This window comes from Anomaloglossus baeobatrachus, chromosome 2 (genome assembly GCF_048569485.1).
Source record: "Anomaloglossus baeobatrachus isolate aAnoBae1 chromosome 2, aAnoBae1.hap1, whole genome shotgun sequence".
Taxonomy (NCBI): domain Eukaryota; kingdom Metazoa; phylum Chordata; class Amphibia; order Anura; family Aromobatidae; genus Anomaloglossus; species Anomaloglossus baeobatrachus.
The window spans coordinates 357,366,390-357,383,793 of NC_134354.1; the positions used below are offsets into that span (position 1 = coordinate 357,366,390).

The following is a 17,404-nucleotide window of genomic DNA, read 5'->3' on the forward strand; positions in this document are numbered from 1 at the left end:
ACCTACAATACCCATTATGCACAAAACCTTTGTCACAGGACTTCTGAGAGACTAAGGAACCACCTTTTGCATGTCTTCTACAGCATCAAGAGTAAAATCCAGAGAGAATTTGAAACACAAAGGAAGACACTACCAGAAAGCACAGAACAAAAAGTACAACAATACTATTACAGACTACGAACCCTTCTGATCCACAACAAGGAAAAGAAGCTACATAGACTGCGCCTCAACTCAGGACTTAATACAAACAGGTGGAGTACAAAGCCAAAATCTGACAACTTGGACAACCACTCCATTCAAGGCAAAAAAGCATCTAACTGTGTTATCAATCTCTCGGATTACAAACCAAACAAAGTGGAACTTGCTGTGCTTTCTAAAGGACTCTCATTTTGTCCTACTAAAGCTCTAGACAAAATTGAACTCTGCAGCGACATGGAAGATTACTTCAGGAGACTACGTCTAAGGGAATATTTTAGCGATGCAGATGTTTCAGAATCCACCCAGACTGAAGGAAGACGGATCTTGACAACCAAGAAAAGATCAGATTGGACACCTCCACCAGGACGCAACCCTCATCTGGATAACTATATAGACACTTTCAGACATTTGGTAAAATCCACTTTCCTAGACACACACAGGAGGCAACCATCCAACATCAGTGCCCAGGAGAGAAGGGCCATAAAATCTTTGAAAACCAACAAAGAAATCATCATTAAACCTGCAGACAAGGGGGGTGCAATAGTCATGATGAACAGATCAGACTACATGAAGGAAGCACACAGACAACTGATGGACACACGCTACTATAAAAAATTGGAGTCTGACCCCACACAGGACTATTACAAGGAACTTAACAAGTTGGCCTCTTGTCTGCCTGACATATCCATAAGAACTGATGAACTGATACCGGTGAGTCCAAGAATAGGCACATTCTACATGCTTCCCAAAATTCACAAATCTGGAAACCCAGGAAGACCCATCATTTCATGTGTGGGCACCCTCACTGAACAAGTCTCTGGATGGGTAGAGGGTATCCTTAAACCCTTGGTAAGGGATACAACCAGCTACATCCAGGACACTACTGACCTATTGAAAAAACTATCAGCAATAGGTCCTCTTCCAGAGGGAACCATCCTTGCCACCATGGATGTGGAATCCTTGTACTCGAACATTCCACACCAGGATGGATTAAATGCTTGCAAAATTTTCCTCGAAAATACAGGAACTGATGCCAATTCTGTGGTGAAGCTTGCAAAATTCATCCTCACCCATAATTACTTTGCATTTGACAATGACATATATCTACAGGAGACTGGGACTGCAATGGGAAGCAAAATGGCACCACAATATGCAAATCTTTTCATGGCCAAGCTTGAGAGTGACTTTTTATCCTCTTGTCCTATCAGGCCTCTGGCCTACTACCGTTACATTGACGATATTTTAATCATCTGGACAGAGTCTGAGGAGCAGCTGAAGACCTTCCATGAACACTTTAATCAGTTTCATCCCACCATCAACTTAACACTCAGCTACTCCTGCACGGAAATCAACTTCTTGGACACCATCATTAAACTACGGAACAATGAAATAGAGACATCCCTGTACAAGAAGCCAATTGACCGTCCAACATACCTGAAATGGGACAGTTTTCATCCAAAACACATAAAAAACTCTATTGTATACAGCCAGGCTATCAGGTATAATCGGATATGTTCCAACAGTACAGATAGAGACAATCACCTTGAGGGCCTCAGAAAGACCTTTCTGAATCAAGGCTACCACCCAAGAACAATTGAAAACCAGATTACAAGAGCCACCAGAATATCAAGAAACCATCTCCTACATTATAAAACTAAAGAAGAAAACACCCGGGTCCCTCTTGTAGTCACCTACAATCCACATCTGGAGGTGTTTAGAGGAGCTGCACGGAAACTACAACCATTACTGCAAAAAGATGCCCGGTTAAAATCTATTTTTCCAGACCCCCCACTTCTGTGTTTTAGACAGCCCCCAAATCTAAGAAGCATCATTGTCAGAAGCTCCCTGTCCTCTCCAACACCAACAGGAACATTTCCCTGCAACCAGAAAAAATGTAAGACCTGTCCATTAATATTGACAACGGACAAGATAAAGATTCCCAGATCACATCAGGACTACAAGATCCCAGGTACCTTCAGCTGCACCACAACCAATGTGGTGTACTTAATTATATGTACCAAATGTCCCACTGGGGGTCTGTATGTAGAGGAGACAGGACAACAGCTCAGGACAAGGATGAATTCTCACCGCCACACAATTAGAGAAAAAAGGATGGATCTACCTGTGGCCAAACATTTTTGTAACTCAGACCACAGCATCATGGACATGAAATTGCTGGTATTGAAAGGAAACTTCAAGTCCCAGAGAGACAGGAGACTTTGGGAATACAAACTTATGATGACCTTTGACACATTCAGAGCAGGGATGAATGTGTCTCATGGATTCATGTCTTTTTACATCAGTTAAAAGATGTGCTCCTCTGACCATCCGAGCGTGTCACAGCCCGGACCAGACCCTTATCAGAGGACAATAAAACTTTCACACTGAACTGCAGCAAAATTTATGGCCACAACAGTTTGCCCCCTGCCATAGAGACAGTTCTGTTTTATATAACTTGTTTTTTGGTTCTTTTTTTTTTACTGCCCCATTCTATGTCCTGTTGTGTATAAATATGTGACTCTTCAGATTTTGTGTTATACCATGCCTGATGAAGAGACCTGAGTAGTCTCGAAAGCTTGCAATTATTACCATCTTTTCAGTTAGCCATTAAAAGGTATCAACCACTGAGGACTCTCAGTTCTTTTAAACAAATTTTTTTTATCTCTACTGGCTAACACGGTACAAAGATATATTTTACTTGTATCAAAATGGAGGATACCAGAATGTACCGCATCTTTATGGAACTAAAGTTACTTCTGAAGAAACGCGCACAACTGGACAGCGACATATTTTTCTTATCCAAATGCAAAAAGGAGAATCTGATCCCCAAAGGACTCTGGATTACAAACCCAATTCTACATACCTACAATACCCATTATGCACAAAACCTTTGTCACAGGACTTCTGAGAGACTAAGGAACCACCTTTTGCATGTCTTCTACAGCATCAAGAGTAAAATCCAGAGAGAATTTGAAACACAAAGGAAGACACTACCAGAAAGCACAGAACAAAAAGTACAACAATACTATTACAGACTACGAACCCTTCTGATCCACAACAAGGAAAAGAAGCTACATAGACTGCGCCTCAACTCAGGACTTAATACAAACAGGTGGAGAACAAAGCCAAAATCTGACAACTTGGACAACCACTCCATTCAAGGCAAAAATGCATCTAACTGTGTTATCAATCTCTCGGATTACAAACCAAACAAAGTGGAACTTGCTGTGCTTTCTAAAGGACTCTCATTTTGTCCTACTAAAGCTCTAGACAAAATTGAACTCTGCAGCGACATGGAAGATTACTTCAGGAGACTACGTCTAAGGGAATATTTTAGCGATGCAGATGTTTCAGAATCCACCCAGACTGAAGGAAGACGGATCTTGACAACCAAGAAAAGATCAGATTGGACACCTCCACCAGGACGCAACCCTCATCTGGATAACTATATAAACACTTTCAGACATTTGGTAAAATCCACTTTCCTAGACACACACAGGAGGCAACCATCCAACATCAGTGCCCAGGAGAGAAGGGCCATAAAATCTTTGAAAACCAACAAAGAAATCATCATTAAACCTGCAGACAAGGGGGGTGCAATAGTCATGATGAACAGATCAGACTACATGAAGGAAGCACACAGACAACTGATGGACACACGCTACTATAAGAAATTGGAGTCTGACCCCACACAGGACTATTACAAGGAACTTAACAAGTTGGCCTCTTGTCTGCCTGACATATCCATAAGAACTGATGAACTGATACCGGTGAGTCCAAGAATAGGCACATTCTACATGCTTCCCAAAATTCACAAATCTGGAAACCCAGGAAGACCCATCATTTCATGTGTGGGCACCCTCACTGAACAAGTCTCTGGATGGGTAGAGGGTATCCTTAAACCCTTGGTAAGGGATACAACCAGCTACATCCAGGACACTACTGACCTATTGAAAAAACTATCAGCAATAGGTCCTCTTCCAGAGGGAACCATCCTTGCCACCATGGATGTGGAATCCTTGTACTCGAACATTCCACACCAGGATGGATTAAATGCTTGCAAAATTTTCCTCGAAAATACAGGAACTGATGCCAATTCTGTGGTGAAGCTTACAAAATTCATCCTCACCCATAATTACTTTGCATTTGACAATGACATATATCTACAGGAGACTGGGACTGCAATGGGAAGCAAAATGGCACCACAATATGCAAATCTTTTCATGGCCAAGCTTGAGAGTGACTTTTTATCCTCTTGTCCTATCAGGCCTCTGGCCTACTACCGTTACATTGACGATATTTTAATCATCTGGACAGAGTCTGAGGAGCAGCTGAAGACCTTCCATGAACACTTTAATCAGTTTCATCCCACCATCAACTTAACACTCAGCTACTCCTGCACGGAAATCAACTTCTTGGACACCATCATTAAACTACGGAACAATGAAATAGAGACATCCCTGTACAAGAAGCCAATTGACCGTCCAACATACCTGAAATGGGACAGTTTTCATCCAAAACACATAAAAAACTCTATTGTATACAGCCAGGCTATCAGGTATAATCGGATATGTTCCAACAGTACAGATAGAGACAATCACCTTGAGGGCCTCAGAAAGACCTTTCTGAATCAAGGCTACCACCCAAGAACAATTGAAAACCAGATTACAAGAGCCACCAGAATATCAAGAAACCATCTCCTACATTATAAAACTAAAGAAGAAAACACCCGGGTCCCTCTTGTAGTCACCTACAATCCACATCTGGAGGTGTTTAGAGGAGCTGCACGGAAACTACAACCATTACTGCAAAAAGATGCCCGGTTAAAATCTATTTTTCCAGACCCCCCACTTCTGTGTTTTAGACAGCCCCCAAATCTAAGAAGCATCATTGTCAGAAGCTCCCTGTCCTCTCCAACACCAACAGGAACATTTCCCTGCAACCAGAAAAAATGTAAGACCTGTCCATTAATATTGACAACGGACAAGATAAAGATTCCCAGATCACATCAGGACTAAAAGATCCCAGGTACCTTCAGCTGCACCACAACCAATGTGGTGTACTTAATTATATGTACCAAATGTCCCACTGGGGGTCTGTATGTAGGGGAGACAGGACAACAGCTCAGGACAAGGATGAATTCTCACCGCCACACAATTAGAGAAAAAAGGATGGATCTACCTGTGGCCAAACATTTTTGTAACTCAGACCACAGCATCATGGACATGAAATTGCTGGTATTGAAAGGAAACTTCAAGTCCCAGAGAGACAGGAGACTTTGGGAATACAAACTTATGATGACCTTTGACACATTCAGAGCAGGGATGAATGTGTCTCATGGATTCATGTCTTTTTACATCAGTTAAAAGATGTGCTCCTCTGACCATCCGAGCGTGTCACAGCCCGGACCAGACCCTTATCAGAGGACAATAAAACTTTCACACTGAACTGCAGCAAAATTTATGGCCACAACAGTTTGCCCCCTGCCATAGAGACAGTTCTGTTTTATATAACTTGTTTTTTGGTTCTTTTTTTTTTTACTGCCCCATTCTATGTCCTGTTGTGTATAAATATGTGACTCTTCAGATTTTGTGTTATACCATGCCTGATGGAGAGACCTGAGTAGTCTCGAAAGCTTGCAATTATTACCATCTTTTCAGTTAGCCATTAAAAGGTATCAACCACTGAGGACTCTCAGTTCTTTTAAACAAAATTTTTTTATCTCTACTGGCTAACACGGTACAAAGATATATTTTACTTGTATCAAAATGGAGGATACCAGAATGTACCGCATCTTTATGGAACTAAAGTTACTTCTGAAGAAACGCGCACAACTGGACAGCGACATATTTTTCTTATCCAAATGCAAAAAGGAGAATCTGATCCCCAAAGGACTCTGGATTACAAACCCAATTCTACATACCTACAATACCCATTATGCACAAAACCTTTGTCACAGGACTTCTGAGAGACTAAGGAACCACCTTTTGCATGTCTTCTACAGCATCAAGAGTAAAATCCAGAGAGAATTTGAAACACAAAGGAAGACACTACCAGAAAGCACAGAACAAAAAGTACAACAATACTATTACAGACTACGAACCCTTCTGATCCACAACAAGGAAAAGAAGCTACATAGACTGCGCCTCAACTCAGGACTTAATACAAACAGGTGGAGAACAAAGCCAAAATCTGACAACTTGGACAACCACTCCATTCAAGGCAAAAATGCATCTAACTGTGTTATCAATCTCTCGGATTACAAACCAAACAAAGTGGAACTTGCTGTGCTTTCTAAAGGACTCTCATTTTGTCCTACTAAAGCTCTAGACAAAATTGAACTCTGCAGCGACATGGAAGATTACTTCAGGAGACTACGTCTAAGGGAATATTTTAGCGATGCAGATGTTTCAGAATCCACCCAGACTGAAGGAAGACGGATCTTGACAACCAAGAAAAGATCAGATTGGACACCTCCACCAGGACGCAACCCTCATCTGGATAACTATATAAACACTTTCAGACATTTGGTAAAATCCACTTTCCTAGACACACACAGGAGGCAACCATCCAACATCAGTGCCCAGGAGAGAAGGGCCATAAAATCTTTGAAAACCAACAAAGAAATCATCATTAAACCTGCAGACAAGGGGGGTGCAATAGTCATGATGAACAGATCAGACTACATGAAGGAAGCACACAGACAACTGATGGACACACGCTACTATAAGAAATTGGAGTCTGACCCCACACAGGACTATTACAAGGAACTTAACAAGTTGGCCTCTTGTCTGCCTGACATATCCATAAGAACTGATGAACTGATACCGGTGAGTCCAAGAATAGGCACATTCTACATGCTTCCCAAAATTCACAAATCTGGAAACCCAGGAAGACCCATCATTTCATGTGTGGGCACCCTCACTGAACAAGTCTCTGGATGGGTAGAGGGTATCCTTAAACCCTTGGTAAGGGATACAACCAGCTACATCCAGGACACTACTGACCTATTGAAAAAACTATCAGCAATAGGTCCTCTTCCAGAGGGAACCATCCTTGCCACCATGGATGTGGAATCCTTGTACTCGAACATTCCACACCAGGATGGATTAAATGCTTGCAAAATTTTCCTCGAAAATACAGGAACTGATGCCAATTCTGTGGTGAAGCTTACAAAATTCATCCTCACCCATAATTACTTTGCATTTGACAATGACATATATCTACAGGAGACTGGGACTGCAATGGGAAGCAAAATGGCACCACAATATGCAAATCTTTTCATGGCCAAGCTTGAGAGTGACTTTTTATCCTCTTGTCCTATCAGGCCTCTGGCCTACTACCGTTACATTGACGATATTTTAATCATCTGGACAGAGTCTGAGGAGCAGCTGAAGACCTTCCATGAACACTTTAATCAGTTTCATCCCACCATCAACTTAACACTCAGCTACTCCTGCACGGAAATCAACTTCTTGGACACCATCATTAAACTACGGAACAATGAAATAGAGACATCCCTGTACAAGAAGCCAATTGACCGTCCAACATACCTGAAATGGGACAGTTTTCATCCAAAACACATAAAAAACTCTATTGTATACAGCCAGGCTATCAGGTATAATCGGATATGTTCCAACAGTACAGATAGAGACAATCACCTTGAGGGCCTCAGAAAGACCTTTCTGAATCAAGGCTACCACCCAAGAACAATTGAAAACCAGATTACAAGAGCCACCAGAATATCAAGAAACCATCTCCTACATTATAAAACTAAAGAAGAAAACACCCGGGTCCCTCTTGTAGTCACCTACAATCCACATCTGGAGGTGTTTAGAGGAGCTGCACGGAAACTACAACCATTACTGCAAAAAGATGCCCGGTTAAAATCTATTTTTCCAGACCCCCCACTTCTGTGTTTTAGACAGCCCCCAAATCTAAGAAGCATCATTGTCAGAAGCTCCCTGTCCTCTCCAACACCAACAGGAACATTTCCCTGCAACCAGAAAAAATGTAAGACCTGTCCATTAATATTGACAACGGACAAGATAAAGATTCCCAGATCACATCAGGACTACAAGATCCCAGGTACCTTCAGCTGCACCACAACCAATGTGGTGTACTTAATTATATGTACCAAATGTCCCACTGGGGGTCTGTATGTAGGGGAGACAGGACAACAGCTCAGGACAAGGATGAATTCTCACCGCCACACAATTAGAGAAAAAAGGATGGATCTACCTGTGGTCAAACATTTTTGTAACTCAGACCACAGCATCATGGACATGAAATTGCTGGTATTGAAAGGAAACTTCAAGTCCCAGAGAGACAGGAGACTTTGGGAATACAAACTTATGATGACCTTTGACACATTCAGAGCAGGGATGAATGTGTCTCATGGATTCATGTCTTTTTACATCAGTTAAAAGATGTGCTCCTCTGACCATCCGAGCGTGTCACAGCCCGGACCAGACCCTTATCAGAGGACAATAAAACTTTCACACTGAACTGCAGCAAAATTTATGGCCACAACAGTTTGCCCCCTGCCATAGAGACAGTTCTGTTTTATATAACTTGTTTTTTGGTTCTTTTTTTTTTTACTGCCCCATTCTATGTCCTGTTGTGTATAAATATGTGACTCTTCAGATTTTGTGTTATACCATGCCTGATGAAGAGACCTGAGTAGTCTCGAAAGCTTGCAATTATTACCATCTTTTCAGTTAGCCATTAAAAGGTATCAACCACTGAGGACTCTCAGTTCTTTTAAACAAAATTTTTTTATTACATTGAATGTGTTACTTTTTTCCACGTAGTTTAGTTGTTTGCTTTTGTATTTAAAGGAACTATATATTTTGAAACAAACAGGATTTTTATAATATGGGATTATGTTTTCTGCTAAAATGGTCAATAAAAAATAAACCCAAAATCGTAGTTCTCTTGGTGATGGAAGCCAAAATATATTATCAGTTGGCAACAAAACGAAGAATTCCATCTGTTACAGGTTGATAGCAAATTACTTCAACAGCGAAAACGACTTGTTTTTACTGGGGATTGAACCCAGGACTTTCTGCGTGTGAAGTAGACGTGATGACGACTCCACTATGAAACCTGTGAAATCCTGCAAAGGAATGGCATTTAGAGACGTGTTTTGACTGCCAGGGGAAAAAAAAAATAATTTGTAGTTCTGTTTGTGATGGAAGCCAAAACATCCCGTAATTCGGCAACAAAGCCGAGAACTTCATATATTGTAGTTGGATAGCATATTATTTCAACACTAAGAACAGATTGGTTTCACTGGGGATTGAACCCAGGACCTTCTGCGTGTTAAGCAGACGTGATGACCACTACACTATGAAACCTGACGAAAAGTTACTGTGTATTGGCTAGCAGAGCAGAATTGTGACTGACGGGGCCTTTTTATTGCTGAAGGAAAGTATTTTTGGTTAATGAAACATTTACAATTATTATTACATATTTTACCAGTTTTATTCCTACAAAGGGATTTTGCTTAAATTGAAGTTTATATTGAATGTGTTACTTTTTTCTCCATAGTTTGGTCTTTTGCTTTTGTATTTATGGGAACTATATATTTTGAAACAAATAGGATTTTTATAATATGGGATTATGTTTTCTGCTAAAATGGTCAATAAAAAAGAAACCCAAAATCGTAGTTCTCTTTGTGATGGAAGCCAAAATGTATTGTCATTTGGCAACGAAACCAAGAATTTCACATATTACAAGTCGATAGGAAATTACTTCAACACCAAAAACAGATTGATTTCACTGGGGATTGAACCCAGGACTTTCTGCGTGTGAAGCAGATGTGATGACCACTACACTATGAAACCTTTGAAATCCTGCAAAGTAATGGCAATTAGAGTCGAGTTTTGACCGCCAGGGAAAAAAAAACAAATTCGTAGCTCTGTTGGGGATGGAAGCCAAAACATCCCGTCATTCGGCAACAAAGCCGAGAACTTCATATATTGTAGTTGGATAGCGTATTATTTCAACACTAAGAACAGATTGGTTTCACTGGGGATTGAACCCAGGACTAGAGATGAGCGAACCGGTCGCGGTTCGGCTCGAGTCGGTTCGCCGAACGAGGGTCCCGTTCGAGTTCGGTTCGTCGAACGTTCGACGAACCGAACTCGAACCAATAGGCTATAATGGGAGGCAATCACAAACACATAAAAATGAATTATAAATGTACACAAACAGTTAATAAACATTGCCATAACACTTACCGGTCCCCGCGATCCCTCCTGTACTCTGTCTCCTGCCACTATTCCATCCGATGATCGCTGAATCCTCCCCGTGACCAGCACTGCCAGCAGAGATGCAGGACCTATCATGACGTCAAAATAGCCATGTGACCAGTCACGTGGCTATTATCTCATTGGCTATAGACTGGTCACATGACTATGACGCGTCATGTAGGACCTGCGAGTGCATCTCTCCGGTACACGGTGCACATATGTGTATCGCCGTGTACCGGCGACATGCTCTAGCACACTGTCGACTCCCCGTTCCGTTAGGGACCGGCTGACACAGCCGGTCATTAACGGAGATCAACGTTGCCATAGCAACGCAGTTAGCGGTGACGTCACCGCTAACCGCGGCTCCGAGAGCACCGTTGCTATGGTAACGTGTCTGTCAGTGTTACCGCTGTTACCGGTGACAGCCAGCACTGATCACTCACGGAGTGAAGGCTGCACGCTTCTTCCCGATTGTAGTGAGGATTGTAGTGAGGATGAGGTTTCTCAGCCCAAAGTGATGAGCTGGGTAAACTCATCCTCACTACGATCGTCACTACTACTACACTAGTGAGGATTGTAGTGAGGATGAGGTTCCTCAGCCCCAAGTGATGAGCTGGTGAACCTCATCCTCACTACAGTCGTCACTACTACTACACTAGAAAGAAAGAAGACAGAAGAGCAGGATCATGGAGGGCTGACAGGGGGTAATAAAGATGGAGTCTCTAATGTGTCTGTGTATTTATTTCTATTAAAGTATTTTTTTCTCTGTGTGGTGTTTTTTTTTAACCCTTTTTTGGAGATTCTTAATGGCCGGGTCAAACGTGCCTGACATTAAGAATCTCTGGCTTAATACTGGCTAGTAAAACAAAGCCAGTATTAACTCATGATTACCCAACAAGCCACCCGGCTTCAGGGCTGTTGGAAGAGTTGGATACAGCGCCAGATGATGGCGCTTCTATGAGAGCGCCATTTTCTGGGACGACTGCGGACTGAAATTCGCAGCAGAGGCGCCCAGAAACCTCGGGCTAACCTGTGCTGCGGATTCCAATCCCCAGCTGCCTAGTTGTACCCGGCTGGACACAAAAAATGGGGCGAAGCCCACGTCATTTGTTTTTTAATTATTTCATGAAATAAGTGAAATAATTAAAAAAAAGGGGCTTCCCTATATTTTTGGTTCCCAGCCGGGTACAAATAGGCAACTGGGGGTTGGAGGCAGCCCGTGGCTGCCTGCTGTACCTTGCTAGCATACAAAAATATGGCGAAGCCCACGTCATTTTTTTGGTGGGCAAAAAAATTCTGCATACAGTCCTGGATGGAGTACGCTGAGCCTTGTAGTTCTGCAGCTGCTGTCTGCTCTTCTTCATACAGACACACAGCAGCTGCAGAACTACAAGGCTCAGCATACTCCATCCAGGACTGTATGCAGAAGTTTTTTGCCCCCTGAAAAAATTATGTGGGCTTCGCCATATTTTTGTATGCTAGCCAGGTACAGCAGGCAGGTACGGCTGCCCCCAACCCCCAGTTGCCTATTTGTACCCGGCTGGGAACCAAAAATAAAGGGAAGCCCTTTTTTTATTATTTCATGAATTTCATTAAATAATTAGAAAACAAATGACGTAGGCTTCGCCCCATTTTTGTGTCCAGCCAGGTACAACTAGGCAGCTGGGGATTGGAATCCGCAGCACATTTTCCATTGCCAGTGAAGGTAACACCAAGCAGTGGGGGTTAGCAGCCAGTAGCTGCTTGGATTACCCTTACCTAGCAATACAAAAAATGCAGCGGGAGCCCATATATATTTTTTTAATTATTTATTTAATTAACTAAAAACAAAATGGGCTTCCCTGTATTTTGATTGCTGGACATCACAGTGCTGTAAAAATAAATCTTTAAAAAAATGACGTAGCGCTCCGCGGTATTTTTGATTCTCAGCGCAGATAAAGCAGACAGCTATGGGTTGCCACCCCAGTCTGCCTGCCGTTACCTTGGTTGGCAATCAAAATACAGGGAAGCCCATTAATTTTTTCTATTTAAAAAATAGTTAAAAAAAAAATGACGTTGGGTCCCCCCATTTTTGATAGCCAGCTAGGGTAAAGCAGACGGCTGTAGCCTGAAAACCACAGCTGGCAGCTTTACCGTGGTTGGGGATCCAATGTGGAGGTCCCCTCAGGCTCTTTTTTATAATTATTTTATAAATATTAATAATTACACAATAAAAGTAGGGTCCCCCCCAAATTGGATCACCAGCCAAGGTAAAGCGGACAGCTGTGGTCTGGTATTCTCAGGGTGGGAAGGTACATAGTTATTGGGCCTTCACAGCCTAAAAATAGCAGGCCGCAGGCACCCCAGACGTGGCGCATCCACTAGATGCGCCAATCCTGGCGCTTCACCCCAGCTCATCCCGTGCCCTGGTGCAGTGGCAAACGGGGTAATAAATCGGGTTGATACTAGCTGTAAAGTCACCTGAGATCAAGCCCAGCAGTTTGTGATGTTATGGCGTCTATTAGATACCCAACATTATAAACTGTCAAGTGCAAAAGGTACATAATTTTTATTGAATACACAACAAGAAAAAGGTTATAATTAAAATGGCACACTATCAATAATTCCTAGGGATATCAATAATTAGGACTAAACCAGTTTCAATAGCCTATCCAGTGGATCAAAAGATTAACTAGTAGATATCTATATAAAAGGCGGCTATAGGCCTGGGAAGGTCCAGGTAGTTGGTATGAATATTCAGGAAATGGGGGGGCTGCTTTATAAGATATAAGGCATAGTCAGATCAAAACCATGGTTTCCCACCAGGTGTGGGTAGGAACTCATGGTGATCCTGCTGGCAACGCTGTTGCTGAATACCAGTGCACAGCAGAATAGGAGATAACATACAATAACCATGTAACACAAGTGTGCAGGATAAGGGAATTCTCTTACCTAAGGTGCTGAAGTGCAATGCAAGCCAGTACAGGGCAGCCAGCCACGATAAAAAGCAGTCCCAATGAGATTAGGAAAATATCCCTAAGAGAAGCCAAAGGTCTCCATCCGACGCGCGTTTCGCGAGGATAGCTTTATCAAGGTGGAAAACCGAGGTAATAACCCCATGACCTACATGCCTCCTATATATCCCCCTCCTAATGTGGAATCAAACAGCTGGGTGGCTGGGAGTGACGTAGAAACCGGAAGTGACCTATCACACCTTGACAACAAGCTTTGATTAACACCATACCTCAAGGTGGTTAAAACCTGTTCAATCTAATCATCCATGGTGCGTCCAGGCTAATCTCTATTAAGCCACTAGGTATTTAAGCCCAGAAGCCATAAACCAGATAAGCAGTATCGCTTTCAGAGCTCCAGCCCGGTCTGTATGGTAACTACAGACGCACTTCCTGATAATAACAGGAAGTCGTCATAAGTCCCTGAAGTGGCTTCTCACTAGCGCCGAATGAGTGACATACAGGTTAGCCAATAGCAATCAAGTTAAAGATTACTCATAATGAGTAGTGCTGGCATCTCCCCTGCTTAATTTTGGCAGGCTTGGTGCCCATAAATTAATGGCTCTTTATGTGAGTTATGTTTTGTTAATATGTGTTCCTGTGCTTCTCACAGATTACTCGCATTCAAGCATGGATTTTCGCGCCCGTGATCGGGCCTGGTCAGTACATTTCGATAATGTTCTGAATGACCACAACAAGGATACCACTAATGATGTCAATTCGCCCAATTGTGATATTTTGATTTTTAAATATAAGGAATTACTGAAAAGGAGATTGAGAATCTGTTGGAACCGTGCATTGCTCTCTAAATACCTTGATAGAGACATGATCCCTCAGGGCCTGCGGGTTCAGATATTCCCATCCTTTCCGGTGGAAGACCCTTCCTTCCTTGAGAGGTGGGAGTGTCTGGCCCAAACATGCTCCTTGGGATTTTTGTCTCTGTTGAAGGAACATAATACAACAACTCTCTCCACTATGGAGGTTGAATTAGAGGAGCTTGAGAAAACCATTAAGAGTAAATGTACAGCTGATGCTGTCCTTGGGATGGAGGCCGAAATTGAAAAAGAGCTGTCCAAACTGGAGAAAGAGGTCTGTGGTCAAAAATTGAAAAAATTCAACAGAGATTTGGGCGACTATGCCGGTTCCACTGCATACAGATGGCAGACCAGATCCAGAACAGGCCCTCGAGGTAGAACCATTTCTCGCGGTCAGTCCGCTTCCCTGTCATCCCTCACTTCGCTTGGCGAGTCATCGGAGGCATCGGGCGGCGGTAGTGAGGCTGAATCAATTGTTGGTGCCCGAGTAAAAACTACCCGCAACAAGCAACAGGCCACCAGACAGGGGGGAAGGAATAGACTCCAGGTGATTAACCTCTCTACACATGTACTCTCCAATGATCAGTTGGAGGTATTGTCAAGGGGTCTAACCTTTTCCCCTGTCAACAATTTTGATTTCTTTACAGCTTTAAAAGATACCCACCTTTTTGCACGCAAGCTGATACTTAAGAAACTTCACCACAGACGGGACAACACGGGCTTGGATAGTCCCGCGGAGAGGGAGGCTCTGCAGGTACTGGAGGACCTGCTTGAAGAACAGTCCAGTGCTACAGTAGGTGTGTTTCCCAGATCACTACTGCCCAGATCCACAAGTTTTCCCCCCTTGTCTCTTTGTCCAGCTATTGAGATTTTCACCCGCCTAGTGTCTAGTGACCTTAAACAACTTCCATCGCGGAGACGGCATGATAATCTCACTTATAGACAGAGACTAGCGCTAGAGGAGCTAAACAATATATCGGATATAGTAATAAAACCAGCGGACAAGGGGGGAAACATTGTGATCTGGGCAGTAGAAAATTATGAGAAGGAGGCTTTGAGGCAGCTGCGCGACAGGAGTACTTATTCTAAGTTATCATACAATCCTGTGCAGTCCTTTTCTCTTGACCTATCCAAGATCCTTGAGTCGGCATCTGAGGTCGGCCTAATTACTAACAAAATAGCGTGCGGGCTCTCCACCAAATATCCTAAGATACCCACTTTTTATTTGTTACCGAAAATCCATAAAGATGCCCTCTGCCCTCCGGGGCGCCCCATCGTGTCCGGCATAGGAGGCTTGTGTGACCCCATCTGCAAATTCATCGATTACCATCTGATGCCCCTAGTAGAAACCTTGCCCTCCTATGTCCGCGACACGACTGACGTGCTCCGGCGGATCGACGGCATCTTTATGGATCATAACATGCTGATTGTTACGGCTGATGTGGAGAGCCTGTACACTTGCATTTCCCACCTTGATGGTTTGGAGGCCACCCGCCTTTTTCTGGAGATGGGCAGTCGGGATGGCGAACTTAATAAATTTATCCTTGAGCTGCTCCACTTTGTCCTTACACATAATTTTTTTATTTTTAAGGACCAATTTTATCTGCAGCAGCGCGGCACTGCCATGGGGGCGGCCTGTGCCCCCGCGTATGCCAACCTCTTCCTCGGCATGTGGGAGAGGTTGGTGTTCGGCGAGGGTGGCACCAGGCTTAGCTCCCATGTGCAGTGCTGGCTTAGATATATTGATGACGTTTTGTTTTTTTGGCAGGGCACAGTGGAGCAGCTCGACGAATTTATGGGGCATTTGAATACTAATAAATTTAACATCAAATTAACATACAAGCATAGCAGCAGGTGCATTGACTTTTTGGATATTAACATCGAGGTGGACCCTATGTCGATGATTCAGACTAGTGTCCATCGCAAATCCACTTCAGTCAATGCCCTGCTGCATGCATCATCTGCCCATACATCTTCCACAATACGCGCCATCCCGACTGGCCAGTTCCTAAGAACGAGGCGGATTTGTTCCACTGATGAGACATTTGAGTCACAATCGGCCGACCTCAGAGGTCGATTCAGGGATCGAGGATACAGCAATCGCTGTGTCCGGAAGGGATATTTACGTGCTAAGCGGACCCCCCGTCAGCAGTTGCTTCAGTATACTCCTAAATCTCAAAAAACTGATCCCCCTATTCGTTTTATAGGCACTCACAACGACCACTGGCAGACCATGCGAGAAATTTTAAGCAAGCACTGGCCTGTTCTTCGATCAGATCCTGTCCTGGCTGATGTCCTCCCTCCTGGTCCTCTTATGACGGCTCGTCGTTCTAAAAACCTTCGAGATATTCTGGTAAGGAGCCATTACGTACCACCTATTCGTAACCCTTTCAGTACCCGTGGCCCCTTGGTTGGGTGTTTCCCATGTGGTCGGTGTTTGGCCTGCCAGAATATCATCCGCACTTCCACATTTATGTCATCCAATGGCACTAGGACATTCGACATCAGGTGTTATATTACGTGTGCTACTACATATGTTATCTACTACGCCACGTGTCCGTGCTCCCTCGTGTATGTCGGTCTCACTTCACGTGAGTTAAGGGTACGCACGAGGGAGCATGTGCGGGACATCAGTGCTGCTAAGGATACCATTGATCCTACCACGCTGAAAACACTCCCTAGGCATTTTTATAAGTTCCATGGGAGTAACCCGTCTGGACTTAAGATACGGGGCATCGATCATGTTCGTGGTGGGTCTCGTGGCGGTGATTTGAAAAAACGATTAGCTCAGGTTGAGGCTCGATGGATCTCCACTTTGGACACCTTGGCCCCTAATGGGCTCAATGAGAACATTAGCTTCGTGTCCTTTCTATAATTTGATATCTTTTTAGCGTCATAATCTCCTCTCGTCTCCCTTTTCTGTAATTCCTATTTTTAACCTTATCGTTTGTGTTTTTCATGAGTGTTGTTTTTAATTGTTTTGTCATCTATATTTTTATCCTTGCACTACTATGAGCAATGCCTTGCTCACCCTTGTAGTGATCTCTGACCTGATATTAATTATTGATACATTACTTTTTAGACCTATCCCTCCTCTATGCTGTTTGGGTGATTAATTGTTGTTTGGCTGGTCTACGACTTGGAA

The 17,404-nt window shown here is 43.2% G+C and overlaps 1 non-coding gene across 1 annotated transcript; it reads right to left on the reverse strand.

Annotated features, from left to right (window-relative positions):
• Positions 1 to 9,484: 9,484 nt before the first annotated feature.
• On the reverse strand, positions 9,485 to 9,557 carry TRNAV-AAC (transfer RNA valine (anticodon AAC)). The gene has a single exon. It is a non-coding gene; the product is annotated as a tRNA-Val (tRNA).
• Between the last annotated feature and the right edge of the window lie 7,847 nt (positions 9,558 to 17,404).